Genomic DNA, 21,262 nt, shown 5'->3' on the forward strand with positions numbered 1-21,262 from the left:
GGTGGCTCCCTGGCTCAGATGGTCTCCTGCCTGGGACTGCGTCCTCCAAACACTCCCCAGCTCAGCCGGCTGTCCCGCCTGGAAAGGCTCTTTTTCCACCGGTCTCACCTCCCCTCCGGTGGCTCTCTGGCTTCGATGGTTCTCTGCCTGCAACAGTACTATCCAAAAACTCTTTCGTTCAGTAAGTTCTCCGGCCTGGAATCTTTTTTTCTCCGACGTTTCGCTTATCCTTAAGCTTCATCAGGGAGAAAGGATTTTAACGTTGTTTACAGTTGCTTATAAGTACGGAGCCTTGGACTGGCCCCTCCCCTGTGTGCTACTGTTGGCTGAAGTTTTGTTCCCGCCCACAAGCAGGCTAGCCTTGACCTGGGATTGGTTAGAATTTCTGTCCTGTATGTAATGAGTCCTGTCTCATGCAGGGCTGGCCCCGCCCCCTTCGCTCCACGTGTTCGTTATTTTTAAGTTATATTTTTTTAACCTAATGTTTTAATGTTCCTTTAGTTTATCTTAGATGTTTGGGGTTATTTTTTTGAGGTAATGTTTTTAAAAATATTGCTTTTTAACCTTTGAATCTGTTTTAATGCTCCAGGTCATTCTGGCGCCACGGAGTCTGACTGTCTGCTGACCCCGGGGCTTGATTACCTGTCCGCCTCACCTCATTTTTTAAGATAAAAACATGAAGCTACTTCTCCAAACCCCCACCTCCGGCTATGCCTTTTAATTATGAGGGTATTTTAAACAATTAATTAAACTTCCCACCGATTTCCTCCTTTTTAAACCCGGTCGCTCGTTAAACGAAACTCAATCTCCCAGAATGCCTCACGCGTCGCTCGCTTTTCAGCGGCCGCGCAGAAAAAAACCGATTTCCAAGGTCCGATTCCCCAAAAAAAACTCCCGAATCCGCCGCCACCCACCCCCCCGGGGGGAGAGGAGGGGGAAAGAAAGGTCCCCCAGCCCCAAAAAACCAAAGTAAACCCTTTTATTTAAGAGCGTTGCCCTCGTGTTTGACCCGAGAGAACTCCATATCCCAGAATGCCTCACGCGGCGCTCGCTTTTCAGCGGCCGCGTGGAACAAAATTTTGATTTCCAAGGTCCGATTCCCCATAAAAACTCCCGTAACCGCTGCCACCCGCCCCCCGGGGGGAGAGGAGGGGGAAAGAAAGGTCCCCCAGCCCCAGAGAGACCAAGTAAACCCTTTTATTTACGGGTCTTGCCCTCGTGTTTGACCCGAGAGAACTCCATATCCCAGAATGCCTCACGCGGCGCTCGCTTTTCAGTCGCTGAGAAAAAAACCCGATTTCAAAGATAAAAATCACCCGGTGAACGCTCAAAATCTAAAGGCTAGATAAAGTTATCGGATTCTCACCCGTGTCCCCAACTCCTCCAGATCCCCGGGGAAAGGGTTTCTTTTAAAAAAACCGAGGTCGATATCCAGCAGCTCCCTGCTGTCGCGTTCCCCGCAGCACCAGGCATCTCTTAAAGGGGCCGTCCCCGCAGCACCAGGCATCTCTTAAAGGGGCCGTCCCCGCATCCATGTCCAGAGACCGTGTCTATGGGAACTACAACTTTTTTAAAAAATATGTAATCTTTTGTGCCCTTATTGCTGTCCCAAACCTCGTGGGGGGGGGGGGGGGGTTGGGAAGATGAGTTCCATGTCTGTCAGACCCACATTTCCAGCCATGCTTTATTTTAAGTGCACCTTTTAAATATTTTAGATTTTAAAATTTAAAAAAACCTCCTTGGTGCTCCCTATTTTTATAAGTTGCTTGCTGCTTTTTTTGTGGGGGGGGCAAAAGGGGAACAAAAAGTTATTTAACCATCTACCTCACTGATCAAGTTTAGATTTAAGGTATTTGCAAGATATATTCTCTGGGTTTTCTTTTCTTGGCATTTATATCTTTTTTTGTCTGTGGTAATGTAAAGCGTGTCACTCCTGAATGTTAGGTTGTATGGTGTGGGCAGGAGGGTAGTTACACCCTCTTGTGTTCGTATTCTCACTCATCCCTTGAGCTTCTTGTCACTTATACCTGCCACTTTTGGTTGGCCCACGCTTTACCTTACCACCTGGCTTCTTTTTCTTGCCGATCGCTTCTTAGTAATTTCTTGATCCGTAATCCTTTGATCCCCCTCTGGGGTTATAATCAGTTCCTGGGTTTTGCCAATTTATGGCCTCTATGTCGTATTTAGTTATTATTATTGGTGTTGGAACTCTACCCTTTATTTTACGTAGTGTTAGGGTTATGTTGTATTGAGGTTGGGGGGTTCAGGTTAGGGTTAGGGTTGCTGCACTGGGGTTAGTGTTGGGGTTAGGTGAGGGTCAGGGTCGCAGTTAGGTTCAGGGCTATATTGGGGTTAGGTTGGGGTGCATCAGGGTTAGGGTTAGGTGTTTAGGGGTGGGGTGGGGTTAGGGTTATGTTTTAGGGGTAGGGTTGGGTGCATCAGGGTTAGGGTTAGGTGTTTAGGGGTAGGGTAGGGTGCATCAGGGTTAGGGTTAGGTGTTTAGGGGTAGGGTAGGGTGCATCAGGGTTAGGGTCCAGGGTCAGAGTTGTGATTAGATTCAGGGCTGGGGGGTTGGAGTTATGGGTTAGGGTTGCATTAGGGGTAGGGTTAAGTGAGGGTCAGGGTCTAGGAGTAGGGTGGGGTGTGTTAGGCTTAGATTTTAGGGGTGGGGTGGGAGATTAGGTTTGCTGTATTAGAGTTACGGTTAGGCTTTAGGGGTAGAGTGGGGTGCATTTGGAGAGTTGTGATTAGATTCAGGGCTGGGGGGTTGGAGTTATGGGTTAGGGTTGCATTAGGGGTAGGGTTAAGTGAGGGTCAGGGTTTAGGAGTAGGGTGGGGTGTGTTAGGCTTAGATTTTAGGGGTGGGGTGGGAGATTAGGTTTGCTGTATTAGAGTTACGGTTAGGCTTTAGGGGTAGAGTGGGGTGCATTTGGAGAGTTGTGATTAGATTCAGGGCTGGGGGGTTGGAGTTATGGGTTAGGGTTGCATTAGGGGTAGGGTTAAGTGAGGGTCAGGGTTTAGGAGTAGGGTGGGGTGTGTTAGGCTTAGATTTTAGGGGTGGGGTGGGAGATTAGGTTTGCTGTATTAGAGTTACGGTTAGGCTTTAGGGGTAGAGTGGGGTGCATTTGGAGTTAGGATTTGGGATATGGATGTGGTCTGTTTGTAGTTAGGGTTGGGGCTTTGGTCTGTTTGTTGTGGGCAGTGTGGGGTTTAGTGGTTTTGGTTAGCTTAAACAGTAGGGGTTAGCTCTGTTTATTGTGATTAGGGTAGGGTGTGGTGTGGTTGCGGTTTGGGAGGTTTATCAAGTTGGGGTTGGGATTTGTGGTAATTAAGGTCGGGGCAGTTTTGTTTTTTGATGTTGGATTTCCCCCATTTTAGATCTGATTTAAGCCCTTTGGTAACTGAGTTTGTAGGGTTGTTATCCAGTGTTTTTCCCTCCTCTTCCTTTGTGAGGTTGTCCAGTTCATGTTGGTCTCCAACCCCATAAATTCCAGGGATTCAAGACCATGCTCCATGAAGTGTCGGGAGGTAGGTTTGTATACATCCTTTGTTCTAATAGCACTGAGGTGCCCTGTGAGCCTCATCCTTAGACTATTCCCTGTTTCTCCTACATACAAGATGTGGCATTGTTTGCATCGAATTGCATAAACAGCATTGTGCTGTTCACATGTAATTCTTTGTTTAATTAGGGCTGCTTTTCCTGTGTGTCTATTTTGTATCATTTTGCGGATTATTAGGTATTTACACGTCCCACATTTTGGGTTTGTGCAGTTCTGGGTTGTCTGTTTTCTTATCCTACTCCGAACCAGCATGTCGCGAAGGTTCCGAGTTCTTTTGTATGCCGACGTTATGTGGTATCGACTAAGTGTGTCAACATCCTCTTTTAGTTTCCCAAATTGGGTTTTAATCACTCCGTGTATTAGTTTGGTCATTGTATCGTATGTCGTTATCAGTGGTAGTCTTGCTACTTCTCTGTTTGGCCGTGGGCTATTCAGTCCCCTCAGGAAATCAGACTTAAGGTGCCTGAGGAACCTTTTTGTGTAACCTCTCTGTCTCAGTGCAGTAAATAGGGTTGTGGTGGCTTCCCTAAAGTCCTCTCCGTTTGTGCATATGCGGTGAAAACGTGTCAGTTGTGACTTCACCAGCCCCCGAAAGGTATGTTTTGGATGGTGGCTGTTTATGTGCAGGAGTGTGTGTGTGTCTGTTTCTTTAAAGAATACCTTTGTTGCTAGCTTGTGGCTGTTATTCTCCTGTTGTAATTTAAATACTGTGGTGTCCAGGAAATCCACACTTTCTCTATGTGTTGTAACTTTAAGTTTAATAGATTGGTGGTGACTGTTGAGAATACCTACAAATTCTTGCAATTCTGTTTCTGTGTGAGTCCAGACTCCCCATATGTCATCCAGGTATCTGTAATAACACATCGGGAGCTTGGAACACTTTTCAAAGACTGTGTTTTCCCAGTCTGCCATGTATATGTTTGCGTAGGCCGGGGCAAATTTCTTGCCCATAGCCGTGCCCTTAATCTGTAGGTAGAATTGCTCCTGGAATTCAAAGTCATTTTTTGTTAGTCCTAGGTGTAATAGCTGGATTATGGCTGCATCTGGTCTGTGGGGTTGGGGGAACTTTCTAAGGATATTTTCCACTGCCTGTATGCCTCTGTCTGTTTCTATGTTTGTGTATAGGCTTTCAATGTCCATGGTAAAGAGTATTGCGTTCGGGGGTACGGTCAGTGAGTTCACTATTTCTATGAAGTGGTAAGTGTCTTTAATGTAGCTAGGGTGCTTCTGTGATAAGGGGTTTAGGAATGAGTCAATGTATTCTGCTATCCTGTAGGATTCACTACCACAGTCTGACACAATGGGTCTTCCTGGTGGTATTTCTCCTGGTACAGTCCATGTGTCAGGGTGCTTGTGTATTTTGGGTAGTATGTAGAATTTTCTGGGTTGTGGTTGTTCCCCCCTTAGGTATTCCACTTGTTTCTGATTCAAGTGTTTAGATTTCTTTAGTTCTGTTAAAATGTTTCCAATCTCTTTTCGTGTGTCCTGGTAAATTGGTCCTGCTAATTTCGTGTAGTGGGCTGTATTATTAAGCTGTCTGTGAGCTTCAAGTAGATACTGTTGCCTATCCATGATCACTATACTACTGCCCTTATCTGCTGGTTTTATGATTATATCTAGATTGTTTCTAAGTTCTATGATTGCCCGTCTCTCTCTTCCAGTGAGGTTTTGCTTGTCTGTCTGTTTAGGGATTTTTTCAATTTGTGATTGAGTCTGTTTAATAAAGTTTAGGATTTCTGGCTCTATTTTATTGTTTGGTGGGGTCCATTCTGATGGTGGTGTAAAAGGTTGCTTGTCTGTTTCTGAATCGCTAAAGTAATCGGTCAGTTTTACTCTCCTGTAAAACCTTTTCAGATCTTCCTGAATTTGTACTTTACAATGTTTTGGGGTTGGAACAAATGTAAGGCCCTTGTTTAAAACCCTCTCCTGTACCTCTGTGGGGTTAAAGAGTTGGGAAATATTAATAACAGTTTTTCCCAGGTGTAATCTACCCTTCTCTTGGGTTAATGTCCTTTTTAGTTTAAAGACTTCATCCACTGGTTTATTATGTTATGGGCAGTGCTATCTGTCCAATGGATGTGGTCAGCCCCCACTTTAAAGGATCTAGCATTAATTGCTGGTATGTAATTCTGTTTTTTTATATGCTGGTTAATTCCTCTGATTGTATCCCTCTCTGTTTCTGGAAGTAAGTTACTGAAGTTAATTTCCGGCACCCAGATCTGAGCATTTGGGAATGTGCTCTTAGCCAATTTAAGTAATGACTGCAGTTGCTTGGTTGCAGTCAGTGGTCTCTGCGTTCGATTATTAATGCCAACTGAGAGCACCACCTTTTTGGTCTCCGGACAGGGTTCCAATTTGTCCAGAATTGCTGTGACATGAATGAATTTAGCTCCTGGAAAGCTATCAATTTGGGTGGTGGGATTTGGGCATCTTTTTATCTTGGAGAGGTTGGAATCTCCTATTATTAAAATTGATTTTCTGGGTTCCAATTTCCAGGTAATGTTTTTTCGGCTGGTGTTGGGGTGCCTCGTCACTCTCTGTGCATCTTCCCCTTCAGAGTCAGGTTCTGCCCCTGTTGGTGTGTTTTCTGTTTCTATGTCTGCTACCCCTGCCTCCCCTATTGTGTTCCCTACCTCGGCTTCAGCTATTTCTGCCTCTCCTACTGTGTTGTCTGTCTGGGCTCTCATTGTTCCTGTCCTCATTTCTGTGTCTATTGGGTTTACCTGTCCGGTCTGGTCGCTCCTTTGTTTCTGTGGAAGGGGTTGTTTTGTGACACTGATCTCGGGCTCTAGAACTGCTGTATTTCTTGGGATGGTTGGTTTGGTACAGTCTTTCTTTTGTCTCTGTGGGAGCGGTTGGTACATGACCCTGGTTTTGGGGTACAGGAATGTTGTGCATGGATTTGTCCCTGGTGTAGGAGGGGTTCTCCCTTCTGTTTGTTTTGGGTCTGAGGAATCCCTAGTGATTTGGTTTAATACGGTCTGATGTTGGTTCCCCATGTAGTGCTGGGGTCTACGTGGCTCAGGCTCTTGAGAGCCAAGTGTGATGTCCAGGTCCCTAATGATGGCCACATTGGAAATCCTGGTCCTTGGCCTGTGGGGTGGGGTAGGGCTAGTCGCCGCCCTGGATGGCGGGGAAGGGGGGGTCACTGCCCTGGACCGCAAGGAAGGGGGGGTTTCAGTGGTCTGCTGGTGGTGTGATGAAGTCGGGGTCGCTGGCCCACGGGGTGGGGGGGTCTGTCGGTGGCGTGACGAAGTCATGGCAGCTGGCTCAAAGGGTGGGGGTGTGTGTTGGTGGTGTGACGAAGTCGTGGCAACTGGTGCAAGGGGTGGGGGGGTCCATCGGTGGCATGACGAAGTCATGGCAGCTGGCTCCAAGGGTGGGGGGGTGTGTTGGTGGTGTGACGAAGTCGTGGCAACTGGTGCAAGGGGTGGGGGGGTCTGCCGGTGGCGTGCTGAAGTCATGGCAGCTGGCTCAAAGGGTGGGGGGGTGTGTCGGTGGCTTGACGAGGTTGTGGCAGTTGGCTCACGGGGTGGGGGTGTCCGTCGGTGGCGTGACAAAGTCGTGGCAGCTGGCCCACGGGGTGGGGGGGGGTTTTCAGTCCGTCTGCGGCATGAGGGGGCTGTGATCGCAGGCTGGTGGAACAAGGCTGCCCAGGTATTTGGCCTATGGCGTGGGGGCGTCCTAGTCCGTATGCCGGTCCGCTGTTCTGTCCTCAATTGTGTGCTGGTCCCTTGCTCTGTCAACCGTGATGCTAATCCCACCACATGTCTCTTTGCCTCATCAATTGATTGAATTTTGAATTTATGTCTAAGACTCTTTTTAATCCAATTAGTGGCTTTCGCCATCATTTCTTCCAGGCGCTCTGTCACTGCAGCCTGAGCAAATTCATTTTCTAATTCTTCCAGGTTTGTTGTATAGTGCTCAATTAGAATCTGTCTGGTCTGTTTTGCCCAATTTTCTGAATTCAAAGCCAATTTGGTTAGGGTTTCCTGTGACGGTTTTGCCGGTTTTATAAAGCATGTTAGTTTATCAGCTTGTTTTAAGATGCCCTTAGGGGGCTGATTCTGGCCCTTTAAGAATATTAGATGGTGGATTGTCTGGAAAATTCTATAAATTATTCTCACTGTTGTAGCAAATTCATCCCTGGCTACGGGGAGACACCTATGTGTACCAGGGTCCGACCTCATATGCGTACGGTTGTCAGACAACCTGCATGTGTTCCGCATAGTGTTAGCCATTCCCTGGGTGTAGAAAGGTGCAAAAGGTTTTAAAAGATGTTACTAGCTTCTATTTGGTAATAGAGGTCCCCGCTAGTAACTGTAATCTCACCCCACGGTGGCTCCCTGGCTCAGATGGTCTCCTGCCTGGGACTGCGTCCTCCAAACACTCCCCAGCTCAGCCGGCTGTCCCGCCTGGAAAGGCTCTTTTTCCACCGGTCTCACCTCCCCTCCGGTGGCTCTCTGGCTTCGATGGTTCTCTGCCTGCAACAGTACTATCCAAAAACTCTTTCGTTCAGTAAGTTCTCCGGCCTGGAATCTTTTTTTCTCCGACGTTTCGCTTATCCTTAAGCTTCATCAGGGAGAAAGGATTTTAACGTTGTTTACAGTTGCTTATAAGTACGGAGCCTTGGACTGGCCCCTCCCCTGTGTGCTACTGTTGGCTGAAGTTTTGTTCCCGCCCACAAGCAGGCTAGCCTTGACCTGGGATTGGTTAGAATTTCTGTCCTGTATGTAATGAGTCCTGTCTCATGCAGGGCTGGCCCCGCCCCCTTCGCTCCACGTGTTCGTTATTTTTAAGTTATATTTTTTTAACCTAATGTTTTAATGTTCCTTTAGTTTATCTTAGATGTTTGGGGTTATTTTTTTGAGGTAATGTTTTTAAAAATATTGCTTTTTAACCTTTGAATCTGTTTTAATGCTCCAGGTCATTCTGGCGCCACGGAGTCTGACTGTCTGCTGACCCCGGGGCTTGATTACCTGTCCGCCTCACCTCATTTTTTAAGATAAAAACATGAAGCTACTTCTCCAAACCCCCACCTCCGGCTGTGCCTTTTAATTATGAGGGTATTTTAAACAATTAATTAAACTTCCCACCGATTTCCTCCTTTTTAAACCCGGTCGCTCGTTAAACGAAACTCAATCTCCCAGAATGCCTCACGCGTCGCTCGCTTTTCAGCGGCCGCGCAGAAAAAAAACCGATTTCCAAGGTCCGATTCCCCAAAAAAAACTCCCGAATCCGCCGCCACCCACCCCCCCGGGGGGAGAGGAGGGGGAAAGAAAGGTCCCCCAGCCCCAAAAAACCAAAGTAAACCCTTTTATTTAAGAGCGTTGCCCTCGTGTTTGACCCGAGAGAACTCCATATCCCAGAATGCCTCACGCGGCGCTCGCTTTTCAGCGGCCGCGTGGAACAAAATTTTGATTTCCAAGGTCCGATTCCCCATAAAAACTCCCGTAACCGCTGCCACCCGCCCCCCGGGGGGAGAGGAGGGGGAAAGAAAGGTCCCCCAGCCCCAGAGAGACCAAGTAAACCCTTTTATTTACGGGTCTTGCCCTCGTGTTTGACCCGAGAGAACTCCATATCCCAGAATGCCTCACGCGGCGCTCGCTTTTCAGTCGCTGAGAAAAAAACCCGATTTCAAAGATAAAAATCACCCGGTGAACGCTCAAAATCTAAAGGCTAGATAAAGTTATCGGATTCTCACCCGTGTCCCCAACTCCTCCAGATCCCCGGGGAAAGGGTTTCTTTTAAAAAAACCGAGGTCGATATCCAGCAGCTCCCTGCTGTCGCGTTCCCCGCAGCACCAGGCATCTCTTAAAGGGGCCGTCCCCGCAGCACCAGGCATCTCTTAAAGGGGCCGTCCCCGCATCCATGTCCAGAGACCGTGTCTATGGGAACTACAACTTTTTTAAAAAATATGTAATCTTTTGTGCCCTTATTGCTGTCCCAAACCTCGTGGGGGGGGGGGGGGGGGGTTTGGGAAGATGAGTTCCATGTCTGTCAGACCCACATTTCCAGCTATGCTTTATTTTAAGTGCACCTTTTAAATATTTTAGATTTTAAAATTTAAAAAAACCTCCTTGGTGCTCCCTATTTTTATAAGTTGCTTGCTGCTTTTTTTGTGGGGGGGGCAAAAGGGGAACAAAAAGTTATTTAACCATCTACCTCACTGATCAAGTTTAGATTTAAGGTATTTGCAAGATATATTCTCTGGGTTTTCTTTTCTTGGCATTTATATCTTTTTTTGTCTGTGGTAATGTAAAGCGTGTCACTCCTGAATGTTAGGTTGTATGGTGTGGGCAGGAGGGTAGTTACACCCTCTTGTGTTCGTATTCTCACTCATCCCTTGAGCTTCTTGTCACTTATACCTGCCACTTTTGGTTGGCCCACGCTTTACCTTACCACCTGGCTTCTTTTTCTTGCCGATCGCTTCTTAGTAATTTCTTGATCCGTAATCCTTTGATCCCCCTCTGGGGTTATAATCAGTTCCTGGGTTTTGCCAATTTATGGCCTCTATGTCGTATTTAGTTATTATTATTGGTGTTGGAACTCTACCCTTTATTTTACGTAGTGTTAGGGTTATGTTGTATTGAGGTTGGGGGGTTCAGGTTAGGGTTAGGGTTGCTGCACTGGGGTTAGTGTTGGGGTTAGGTGAGGGTCAGGGTCGCAGTTAGGTTCAGGGCTATATTGGGGTTAGGTTGGGGTGCATCAGGGTTAGGGTTAGGTGTTTAGGGGTGGGGTGGGGTTAGGGTTATGTTTTAGGGGTAGGGTTGGGTGCATCAGGGTTAGGGTTAGGTGTTTAGGGGTAGGGTAGGGTGCATCAGGGTTAGGGTTAGGTGTTTAGGGGTAGGGTAGGGTGCATCAGGGTTAGGGTCCAGGGTCAGAGTTGTGATTAGATTCAGGGCTGGGGGGTTGGAGTTATGGGTTAGGGTTGCATTAGGGGTAGGGTTAAGTGAGGGTCAGGGTCTAGGAGTAGGGTGGGGTGTGTTAGGCTTAGATTTTAGGGGTGGGGTGGGAGATTAGGTTTGCTGTATTAGAGTTACGGTTAGGCTTTAGGGGTAGAGTGGGGTGCATTTGGAGAGTTGTGATTAGATTCAGGGCTGGGGGGTTGGAGTTATGGGTTAGGGTTGCATTAGGGGTAGGGTTAAGTGAGGGTCAGGGTTTAGGAGTAGGGTGGGGTGTGTTAGGCTTAGATTTTAGGGGTGGGGTGGGAGATTAGGTTTGCTGTATTAGAGTTACGGTTAGGCTTTAGGGGTAGAGTGGGGTGCATTTGGAGAGTTGTGATTAGATTCAGGGCTGGGGGGTTGGAGTTATGGGTTAGGGTTGCATTAGGGGTAGGGTTAAGTGAGGGTCAGGGTTTAGGAGTAGGGTTAGGGTTAGGGTTAGGGTTAGGGTTAGGGTTAGGGTTAGGGTTAGGGTTAGGGTTAGGGTTAGGGTTAGGGTTAGGGTTAGGGTTAGGGTTAGGGTTAGGGTTAGGGTTAGGGTTAGGGTTAGGGTTAGGGTTAGGGTTAGGGTTAGGGTTAGGGTTAGGGTTAGGGTTAGGGTTAGGGTTAGGGTTAGGGTTAGGGTTAGGGTTAGGGTTAGGGTTAGGTTTTAAAATGGTGGGCAGAGGGGGGAAACGCCCTCCCTATGTTGTCTGCCTCTTGGTTCTGGCCCGCACCTCAGACTGTTGCTGTTGTCCAAATGAATGCACCTTGTGCTTTAGCTTTAGGCACCATCCAGAGTTCCTGCTTGGCTACTACTGAATGTGTCCCGTCCTGCAGCCTTAAGTACCATCCATCGTTCCTTCTTGGAACACTCCGACCGGTTTCGCCATCTTGCGGCTCATCAGGGAGCTATAAACAAACAGACCAAGTCCTTAGTGCGTCACTTGCAAAAGTTAGGTTTTAAAATGGTGGGCAGAGGGGGGAAACGCCCTCCCTATGTTGTCTGCCTCTTGGTTCTGGCCCGCACCTCAGACTGTTGCTGTTGTCCAAATGAATGCACCTTGTGCTTTAGCTTTAGGCACCATCCAGAGTTCCTGCTTGGCTACTACTGAATGTGTCCCGTCCTGCAGCCTTAAGTACCATCCATCGTTCCTTCTTGGAACACTCCGACCGGTTTCGCCATCTTGCGGCTCATCAGGGAGCTATAAACAAACAGACCAAGTCCTTAGTGCGTCACTTGCAAAAGTTAGGTTTTAAAATGGTGGGCAGAGGGGGGAAACGCCCTCCCTATGTTGTCTGCCTCTTGGTTCTGGCCCGCACCTCAGACTGTTGCTGTTGTCCAAATGAATGCACCTTGTGCTTTAGCTTTAGGCACCATCCAGAGTTCCTGCTTGGCTACTACTGAATGTGTCCCGTCCTGCAGCCTTAAGTACCATCCATCGTTCCTTCTTGGAACACTCCGACCGGTTTCGCCATCTTGCGGCTCATCAGGGAGCTATAAACAAACAGACCAAGTCCTTAGTGCGTCACTTGCAAAAGTTAGGTTTTAAAATGGTGGGCAGAGGGGGGAAACGCCCTCCCTATGTTGTCTGCCTCTTGGTTCTGGCCCGCACCTCAGACTGTTGCTGTTGTCCAAATGAATGCACCTTGTGCTTTAGCTTTAGGCACCATCCAGAGTTCCTGCTTGGCTACTACTGAATGTGTCCCGTCCTGCAGCCTTAAGTACCATCCATCGTTCCTTCTTGGAACACTCCGACCGGTTTCGCCATCTTGCGGCTCATCAGGGAGCTATAAACAAACAGACCAAGTCCTTAGTGCGTCACTTGCAAAAGTTAGGTTTTAAAATGGTGGGCAGAGGGGGGAAACGCCCTCCCTATGTTGTCTGCCTCTTGGTTCTGGCCCGCACCTCAGACTGTTGCTGTTGTCCAAATGAATGCACCTTGTGCTTTAGCTTTAGGCACCATCCAGAGTTCCTGCTTGGCTACTACTGAATGTGTCCCGTCCTGCAGCCTTAAGTACCATCCATCGTTCCTTCTTGGAACACTCCGACCGGTTTCGCCATCTTGCGGCTCATCAGGGAGCTATAAACAAACAGACCAAGTCCTTAGTGCGTCACTTGCAAAAGTTAGGTTTTAAAATGGTGGGCAGAGGGGGGAAACGCCCTCCCTATGTTGTCTGCCTCTTGGTTCTGGCCCGCACCTCAGACTGTTGCTGTTGTCCAAATGAATGCACCTTGTGCTTTAGCTTTAGGCACCATCCAGAGTTCCTGCTTGGCTACTACTGAATGTGTCCCGTCCTGCAGCCTTAAGTGCCATCCATCGTTCCTTCTTGGAACACTCCGACCGGTTTCGCCATCTTGCGGCTCATCAGGGAGCTATAAACAAACAGACCAAGTCCTTAGTGCGTCACTTGCAAAAGTTAGGTTTTAAAATGGTGGGCAGAGGGGGGAAACGCCCTCCCTATGTTGTCTGCCTCTTGGTTCTGGCCCGCACCTCAGACTGTTGCTGTTGTCCAAATGAATGCACCTTGTGCTTTAGCTTTAGGCACCATCCAGAGTTCCTGCTTGGCTACTACTGAATGTGTCCCGTCCTGCAGCCTTAAGTACCATCCATCGTTCCTTCTTGGAACACTCCGACCGGTTTCGCCATCTTGCGGCTCATCAGGGAGCTATAAACAAACAGACCAAGTCCTTAGTGCGTCACTTGCAAAAGTTAGGTTTTAAAATGGTGGGCAGAGGGGGGAAACGCCCTCCCTATGTTGTCTGCCTCTTGGTTCTGGCCCGCACCTCAGACTGTTGCTGTTGTCCAAATGAATGCACCTTGTGCTTTAGCTTTAGGCACCATCCAGAGTTCCTGCTTGGCTACTACTGAATGTGTCCCGTTGCATTAGGGTTAGGGTTAGGGTTAGGGTTAGGGTTAGGGTTAGGGTTAGGGTTAGGGTTACGCTGCATTAGGGTTAGGGTTAGGGTTAGGGTTAGGGTTAGGGTTAGGGTTAGGGTTAGGGTTACGCTGCATTAGGGTTAGGGTTAGGGTTAGGGTTAGGGTTAGGGTTAGGGTTAGGGTTAGGGTTACGCTGCGTTAGGGTTAGGGTTAGGGTTAGGGTTAGGGTTAGGGTTAGGGTTAGGGTTAGGGTTAGTGCATTAGGGTTAGGGTTAGGGTTAGGGTTAGGGTTAGGGTTAGGTTTTAAAATGGTGGGCAGAGGGGGGAAACGCCCTCCCTATGTTGTCTGCCTCTTGGTTCTGGCCCGCACCTCAGACTGTTGCTGTTGTCCAAATGAATGCACCTTGTGCTTTAGCTTTAGGCACCATCCAGAGTTCCTGCTTGGCTACTACTGAATGTGTCCCGTCCTCCAGCCTTAAGTACCATCCATCGTTCCTTCTTGGAACACTCCGACCGGTTTCGCCATCTTGCGGCTCATCAGGGAGCTACAAACAAACAGACCAAGTCCTTAGTGCGTCACTTGCAAAGGTTAGGTTTTAAAATGGTGGGCAGAGGGGGGAAACGCCCTCCCTATGTTGTCTGCCTCTTGGTTCTGGCCCGCACCTCAGACTGTTGCTGTTGTCCAAATGAATGCACCTTGTGCTTTAGCTTTAGGCACCATCCAGAGTTCCTGCTTGGCTACTACTGAATGTGTCCCGTCCTCCAGCCTTAAGTACCATCCATCGTTCCTTCTTGGAACACTCCGACCGGTTTCGCCATCTTGCGGCTCATCAGGGAGCTACAAACAAACAGACCAAGTCCTTAGTGCGTCACTTGCAAAGGTTAGGTTTTAAAATGGTGGGCAGAGGGGGGAAACGCCCTCCCTATGTTGTCTGCCTCTTGGTTCTGGCCCGCACCTCAGACTGTTGCTGTTGTCCAAATGAATGCACCTTGTGCTTTAGCTTTAGGCACCATCCAGAGTTCCTGCTTGGCTACTACTGAATGTGTCCCGTCCTCCAGCCTTAAGTACCATCCATCGTTCCTTCTTGGAACACTCCGACCGGTTTCGCCATCTTGCGGCTCATCAGGGAGCTACAAACAAACAGACCAAGTCCTTAGTGCGTCACTTGCAAAGGTTAGGTTTTAAAATGGTGGGCAGAGGGGGGAAACGCCCTCCCTATGTTGTCTGCCTCTTGGTTCTGGCCCGCACCTCAGACTGTTGCTGTTGTCCAAATGAATGCACCTTGTGCTTTAGCTTTAGGCACCATCCAGAGTTCCTGCTTGGCTACTACTGAATGTGTCCCGTCCTCCAGCCTTAAGTACCATCCATCGTTCCTTCTTGGAACACTCCGACCGGTTTCGCCATCTTGCGGCTCATCAGGGAGCTACAAACAAACAGACCAAGTCCTTAGTGCGTCACTTGCAAAGGTTAGGGTTAGGGTTAGGGTTAGGGTTAGGGTTAGGGTTAGGGTTAGGGTTAGGGTTAGGGTTAGGGTTAGGGTTACGCTGCATTAGGGTTAGGGTTAGGGTTAGGGTTAGGGTTAGGGTTAGGGTTAGGGTTAGGGTTAGGGTTAGGGTTACGCTGCGTTAGGGTTAGGGTTAGGGTTAGGGTTAGGGTTAGGGTTAGGGTTAGGGTTAGGGTTAGTGCATTAGGGTTAGGGTTAGGGTTAGGGTTAGGGTTAGGGTTAGGTTTTAAAATGGTGGGCAGAGGGGGGAAACGCCCTCCCTATGTTGTCTGCCTCTTGGTTCTGGCCCGCACCTCAGACTGTTGCTGTTGTCCAAATGAATGCACCTTGTGCTTTAGCTTTAGGCACCATCCAGAGTTCCTGCTTGGCTACTACTGAATGTGTCCCGTCCTCCAGCCTTAAGTACCATCCATCGTTCCTTCTTGGAACACTCCGACCGGTTTCGCCATCTTGCGGCTCATCAGGGAGCTACAAACAAACAGACCAAGTCCTTAGTGCGTCACTTGCAAAGGTTAGGTTTTAAAATGGTGGGCAGAGGGGGGAAACGCCCTCCCTATGTTGTCTGCCTCTTGGTTCTGGCCCGCACCTCAGACTGTTGCTGTTGTCCAAATGAATGCACCTTGTGCTTTAGCTTTAGGCACCATCCAGAGTTCCTGCTTGGCTACTACTGAATGTGTCCCGTCCTCCAGCCTTAAGTACCATCCATCGTTCCTTCTTGGAACACTCCGACCGGTTTCGCCATCTTGCGGCTCATCAGGGAGCTACAAACAAACAGACCAAGTCCTTAGTGCGTCACTTGCAAAGGTTAGGTTTTAAAATGGTGGGCAGAGGGGGGAAACGCCCTCCCTATGTTGTCTGCCTCTTGGTTCTGGCCCGCACCTCAGACTGTTGCTGTTGTCCAAATGAATGCACCTTGTGCTTTAGCTTTAGGCACCATCCAGAGTTCCTGCTTGGCTACTACTGAATGTGTCCCGTCCTCCAGCCTTAAGTACCATCCATCGTTCCTTCTTGGAACACTCCGACCGGTTTCGCCATCTTGCGGCTCATCAGGGAGCTACAAACAAACAGACCAAGTCCTTAGTGCGTCACTTGCAAAGGTTAGGTTTTAAAATGGTGGGCAGAGGGGGGAAACGCCCTCCCTATGTTGTCTGCCTCTTGGTTCTGGCCCGCACCTCAGACTGTTGCTGTTGTCCAAATGAATGCACCTTGTGCTTTAGCTTTAGGCACCATCCAGAGTTCCTGCTTGGCTACTACTGAATGTGTCCCGTCCTCCAGCCTTAAGTACCATCCATCGTTCCTTCTTGGAACACTCCGACCGGTTTCGCCATCTTGCGGCTCATCAGGGAGCTACAAACAAACAGACCAAGTCCTTAGTGCGTCACTTGCAAAGGTTAGGGTTAGGGTTAGGGTTAGGGTTAGGGTTAGGGTTAGGGTTAGGGTTAGGGTTAGGGTTAGGGTTAGGGTTAGGGTTAGGGTTAGGGTTAGGGTTAGGGTTAGGGTTAGGGTTAGGGTTAGGGTTAGGGTTAGGGTTACGCTGCATTAGGGTTAGGGTTACGCTGCATTAGGGTTAGGGTTAGGGTTAGGGTTAGGGTTAGGGTTAGGGTTAGGGTTAGGGTTAGGTTTTAAAATGGTGGGCAGAGGGGGGAAACGCCCTCCCTATGTTGTCTGCCTCTTGGTTCTGGCCCGCACCTCAGACTGTTGCTGTTGTCCAAATGAATGCACCTTGTGCTTTAGCTTTAGGCACCATCCAGAGTTCCTGCTTGGCTACTACTGAATGTGTCCCGTCCTCCAGCCTTAAGTACCATCCATCGTTCCTTCTTGGAACACTCCGACCGGTTTCGCCATCTCGCGGCTCATCAGGGAGCTACAAACAAACAGACCAAGTCCTTAGTGCGTCACTTGCAAAAGTTAGGTTTTAAAATGGTGGGCAGAGGGGGGAAACGCCCTCCCTATGTTGTCTGCCTCTTGGTTCTGGCCCGCACCTCAGACTGTTGCTGTTGTCCAAATGAATGCACCTTGTGCTTTAGCTTTAGGCACCATCCAGAGTTCCTGCTTGGCTACTACTGAATGTGTCCCGTCCTCCAGCCTTAAGTACCATCCATCGTTCCTTCTTGGAACACTCCGACCGGTTTCGCCATCTCGCGGCTCATCAGGGAGCTACAAACAAACAGACCAAGTCCTTAGTGCGTCACTTGCAAAAGTTAGGTTTTAAAATGGTGGGCAGAGGGGGGAAACGCCCTCCCTATGTTGTCTGCCTCTTGGTTCTGGCCCGCACCTCAGACTGTTGCTGTTGTCCAAATGAATGCACCTTGTGCTTTAGCTTTAGGCACCATCCAGAGTTCCTGCTTGGCTACTACTGAATGTGTCCCGTCCTCCAGCCTTAAGTACCATCCATCGTTCCTTCTTGGAACACTCCGACCGGTTTCGCCATCTCGCGGCTCATCAGGGAGCTACAAACAAACAGACCAAGTCCTTAGTGCGTCACTTGCAAAAGTTAGGTTTTAAAATGGTGGGCAGAGGGGGGAAACGCCCTCCCTATGTTGTCTGCCTCTTGGTTCTGGCCCGCACCTCAGACTGTTGCTGTTGTCCAAATGAATGCACCTTGTGCTTTAGCTTTAGGCACCATCCAGAGTTCCTGCTTGGCTACTACTGAATGTGTCCCGTCCTCCAGCCTTAAGTACCATCCATCGTTCCTTCTTGGAACACTCCGACCGGTTTCGCCATCTCGCGGCTCATCAGGGAGCTACAAACAAACAGACCAAGTCCTTAGTGCGTCACTTGCAAAAGTTAGGTTTTAAAATGGTGGGCAGAGGGGGGAAACGCCCTCCCTATGTTGTCTGCCTCTTGGTTCTGGCCCGCACCTCAGACTGTTGCTGTTGTCCAAATGAATGCACCTTGTGCTTTAGCTTTAGGCACCATCCAGAGTTCCTGCTTGGCTACTACTGAATGTGTCCCGTCCTCCAGCCTTAAGTACCATCCATCGTTCCTTCTTGGAACACTCCGACCGGTTTCGCCATCTCGCGGCTCATCAGGGAGCTACAAACAAACAGACCAAGTCCTTAGTGCGTCACTTGCAAAAGTTAGGTTTTAAAATGGTGGGCAGAGGGGGGAAACGCCCTCCCTATGTTGTCTGCCTCTTGGTTCTGGCCCGCACCTCAGACTGTTGCTGTTGTCCAAATGAATGCACCTTGTGCTTTAGCTTTAGGCACCATCCAGAGTTCCTGCTTGGCTACTACTGAATGTGTCCCGTCCTCCAGCCTTAAGTACCATCCATCGTTCCTTCTTGGAACACTCCGACCGGTTTCGCCATCTCGCGGCTCATCAGGGAGCTACAAACAAACAGACCAAGTCCTTAGTGCGTCACTTGCAAAAGTTAGGTTTTAAAATGGTGGGCAGAGGGGGGAAACGCCCTCCCTATGTTGTCTGCCTCTTGGTTCTGGCCCGCACCTCAGACTGTTGCTGTTGTCCAAATGAATGCACCTTGTGCTTTAGCTTTAGGCACCATCCAGAGTTCCTGCTTGGCTACTACTGAATGTGTCCCGTCCTCCAGCCTTAAGTACCATCCATCGTTCCTTCTTGGAACACTCCGACCGGTTTCGCCATCTCGCGGCTCATCAGGGAGCTACAAACAAACAGACCAAGTCCTTAGTGCGTCACTTGCAAAAGTTAGGTTTTAAAATGGTGGGCAGAGGGGGGAAACGCCCTCCCTATGTTGTCTGCCTCTTGGTTCTGGCCCGCACCTCAGACTGTTGCTGTTGTCCAAATGAATGCACCTTGTGCTTTAGCTTTAGGCACCATCCAGAGTTCCTGCTTGGCTACTACTGAATGTGTCCCGTCCTCCAGCCTTAAGTACCATCCATCGTTCCTTCTTGGAACACTCCGACCGGTTTCGCCATCTCGCGGCTCATCAGGGAGCTACAAACAAACAGACCAAGTCCTTAGTGCGTCACTTGCAAAAGTTAGGTTTTAAAATGGTGGGCAGAGGGGGGAAACGCCCTCCCTATGTTGTCTGCCTCTTGGTTCTGGCCCGCACCTCAGACTGTTGCTGTTGTCCAAATGAATGCACCTTGTGCTTTAGCTTTAGGCACCATCCAGAGTTCCTGCTTGGCTACTACTGAATGTGTCCCGTCCTCCAGCCTTAAGTACCATCCATCGTTCCTTCTTGGAACACTCCGACCGGTTTCGCCATCTCGCGGCTCATCAGGGAGCTACAAACAAACAGACCAAGTCCTTAGTGCGTCACTTGCAAAAGTTAGGTTTTAAAATGGTGGGCAGAGGGGGGAAACGCCCTCCCTATGTTGTCTGCCTCTTGGTTCTGGCCCGCACCTCAGACTGTTGCTGTTGTCCAAATGAATGCACCTTGTGCTTTAGCTTTAGGCACCATCCAGAGTTCCTGCTTGGCTACTACTGAATGTGTCCCGTCCTCCAGCCTTAAGTACCATCCATCGTTCCTTCTTGGAACACTCCGACCGGTTTCGCCATCTCGCGGCTCATCAGGGAGCTACAAACAAACAGACCAAGTCCTTAGTGCGTCACTTGCAAAAGTTAGGTTTTAAAATGGTGGGCAGAGGGGGGAAACGCCCTCCCTATGTTGTCTGCCTCTTGGTTCTGGCCCGCACCTCAGACTGTTGCTGTTGTCCAAATGAATGCACCTTGTGCTTTAGCTTTAGGCACCATCCAGAGTTCCTGCTTGGCTACTACTGAATGTGTCCCGTCCTCCAGCCTTAAGTACCATCCATCGTTCCTTCTTGGAACACTCCGACCGGTTTCGCCATCTCGCGGCTCATCAGGGAGCTACAAACAAACAGACCAAGTCCTTAGTGCGTCACTTGCAAAAGTTAGGTTTTAAAATGGTGGGCAGAGGGGGGAAACGCCCTCCCTATGTTGTCTGCCTCTTGGTTCTGGCCCGCACCTCAGACTGTTGCTGTTGTCCAAATGAATGCACCTTGTGCTTTAGCTTTAGGCACCATCCAGAGTTCCTGCTTGGCTACTACTGAATGTGTCCCGTCCTCCAGCCTTAAGTACCATCCATCGTTCCTTCTTGGAACACTCCGACCGGTTTCGCCATCTCGCGGCTCATCAGGGAGCTACAAACACTGCATTAGGGTTAGGGTTAGGGTTAGGGTTAGGGTTAGGGTTAGGGTTAGGGTTAGGTTTTAAAATGGTGGGCAGAGGGGGGAAACGCCCTCCCTATGTTGTCTGCCTCTTGGTTCTGGCCCGCACCTCAGACTGTTGCTGTTGTCCAAATGAATGCACCTTGTGCTTTAGCTTTAGGCACCATCCAGAGTTCCTGCTTGGCTACTACTGAATGTGTCCCGTCCTCCAGCCTTAAGTACCATCCATCGTTCCTTCTTGGAACACTCCGACCGGTTTCGCCATCTCGCGGCTCATCAGGGAGCTACAAACAAACAGACCAAGTCCTTAGTGCGTCACTTGCAAAAGTTAGGTTTTAAAATGGTGGGCAGAGGGGGGAAACGCCCTCCCTATGTTGTCTGCCTCTTGGTTCTGGCCCGCACCTCAGACTGTTGCTGTTGTCCAAATGAATGCACCTTGTGCTTTAGCTTTAGGCACCATCCAGAGTTCCTGCTTGGCTACTACTGAATGTGTCCCGTCCTCCAGCCTTAAGTACCATCCATCGTTCCTTCTTGGAACACTCCGACCGGTTTCGCCATCTCGCGGCTCATCAGGGAGCTACAAACAAACAGACCAAGTCCTTAGTGCGTCACTTGCAAAAGTTAGGTTTTAAAATGGTGGGCAGAGGGGGGAAACGCCCTCCCTATGTTGTCTGCCTCTTGGTTCTGGCCCGCACCTCAGACTGTTGCTGTTGTCCAAATGAATGCACCTTGTGCTTTAGCTTTAGGCACCATCCAGAGTTCCTGCTTGGCTACTACTGAATGTGTCCCGTCCTCCAGCCTTAAGTACCATCCATCGTTCCTTCTTGGAACACTCCGACCGGTTTCGCCATCTCGCGGCTCATCAGGGAGCTACAAACAAACAGACCAAGTCCTTAGTGCGTCACTTGCAAAAGTTAGGTTTTAAAATGGTGGGCAGAGGGGGGAAACGCCCTCCCTATGTTGTCTGCCTCTTGGTTCTGGCCCGCACCTCAGACTGTTGCTGTTGTCCAAATGAATGCACCTTGTGCTTTAGCTTTAGGCACCATCCAGAGTTCCTGCTTGGCTACTACTGAATGTGTCCCGTCCTCCAGCCTTAAGTACCATCCATCGTTCCTTCTTGGAACACTCCGACCGGTTTCGCCATCTCGCGGCTCATCAGGGAGCTACAAACAAACAGACCAAGTCCTTAGTGCGTCACTTGCAAAAGTTAGGTTTTAAAATGGTGGGCAGAGGGGGGAAACGCCCTCCCTATGTTGTCTGCCTCTTGGTTCTGGCCCG

The sequence above is a fragment of the Heptranchias perlo genome, chromosome 28 (genome assembly GCF_035084215.1).
Source record: "Heptranchias perlo isolate sHepPer1 chromosome 28, sHepPer1.hap1, whole genome shotgun sequence".
NCBI classification, from domain to species: Eukaryota; Metazoa; Chordata; class Chondrichthyes; order Hexanchiformes; family Hexanchidae; genus Heptranchias; species Heptranchias perlo.